This window comes from Echinops telfairi, unplaced genomic scaffold, assembly GCF_000313985.2.
Source record: "Echinops telfairi isolate 266 unplaced genomic scaffold, ASM31398v2 ScPeMD7_7475;HRSCAF=8513, whole genome shotgun sequence".
NCBI lineage: Eukaryota > Metazoa > Chordata > Mammalia > Afrosoricida > Tenrecidae > Echinops > Echinops telfairi.
Genome location: NW_022111379.1, coordinates 549907 through 551210, shown reverse-complemented (window position 1 = coordinate 551210; position 1304 = coordinate 549907). Strand labels below are relative to the sequence as shown.

Genomic DNA, 1304 nt, shown 5'->3' with positions numbered 1-1304 from the left:
GTTGGGGGAGGTTCCCCCGAGGGGTCTCTGTATTTACCCGGACAGCCACAGGCTCACCCAGGGGCATAAGTGGGGCGGGTGTGTGTGTCAGACCACCTGCTGTTGAGCCCATAGACCGGTGGGAGGGATGGGGAAATAAGCAGGACCCTCATTGAGCGTCCACACCCAGCAGGGGCAGGCGGATGCCGGTGTAAGTGTAACATTGTAACAGGAGACTGACTTGACTGCCTCCCAAGCCGCAAGTTCAAGGACCGAGAGCTGTGCTGCGAGAGGGGCGGGAGGATGTTCATATGGTCATTGAGATTACAAACCACTAGTCGTTGAATATCCCATAGAATGTGGGGAAACCGGGTGATCTTCAAACCCCAGAGGAAATAAGGACAGAACCATAAGCAACTCTAGAAGAAGATCATTCGGGTAACACCATGCTTGTCTCTGAGCAAAGCAGAAAGCTCCAGGAATTCCAAACATTGGCCCGGAAGAGCTGAGCATAAACCACATTAATTATCACTAGAATACGTTAACTCACACCATAAAACGGAACCAGCAGCTAAATATGGCTTTCCGACCGATCGTGGCGTAAATGTCTACGTTCTGTTAGCTTACATTTCTCAGTGCGTTTAAAATTCAAAAGCCGGCTAAAGCCGAAAACGCTAGGACAAAGACAAGATCTGTTTTTGAACTTTTAAGTAGCCTTGCATAAGCAAGGCCTCAAAAAATTGGTTTAAGACTCAGAGTTGTTCCTCTCCACGGAAATCTTTAGTAAAAGGCGAAAGATTTATGCGATCTGAAGAGAAACCAGAGTATGCTTAGTTCTAGTTGTAACTCAGGACTCTAATAGCAAAAACTCTTACTTCACTGATGGTGTCTAGAGAACACCAAGCCCAAGTGCCCACAGACAAATGGGTAGACATTTTTTAAATAAAATCCCATGAGTTTTATAAAAATTAACTTAAGTACAATTGAAATGTTTTCCTTTTAAAAATTTGTTCACTGTGAAGTGCATTGTGGGTATGTAAATAAGTCTGAGTCACCAGCCTTTTGAATCCGGAAATCTCTTACTAGTCACGGGATGTCCCTGAGCCACCACTAGGCGCGGTGCATGGCTGGCTGGACCCTAAACCCCAACCTTGTCTGAAACTAGGTTTTAATTTTTGCTTACTGTATGTGTATGGGGATGTGATTAAAAGAGTAATAATGTTGCTAGATTGAAAAAGGAAACCTTAGTGAAGAAATGAGTAACGCAAAATTCCAGATCGGGGCCCCTCTGGACTGGGGAAGGGTACACGCGATTAAAAAATCTT

The 1304-nt window shown here is 44.9% G+C and overlaps 1 non-coding gene across 1 annotated transcript; it reads right to left on the bottom strand.

The window, feature by feature from the left end:
* Positions 1-691: 691 nt before the first annotated feature.
* On the bottom strand, positions 692-807 carry LOC115867931. Its single transcript, XR_004045328.1, has one exon. It is a non-coding gene; the product is annotated as a U5 spliceosomal RNA (small nuclear RNA).
* Positions 808-1304: the final 497 nt, after the last annotated feature.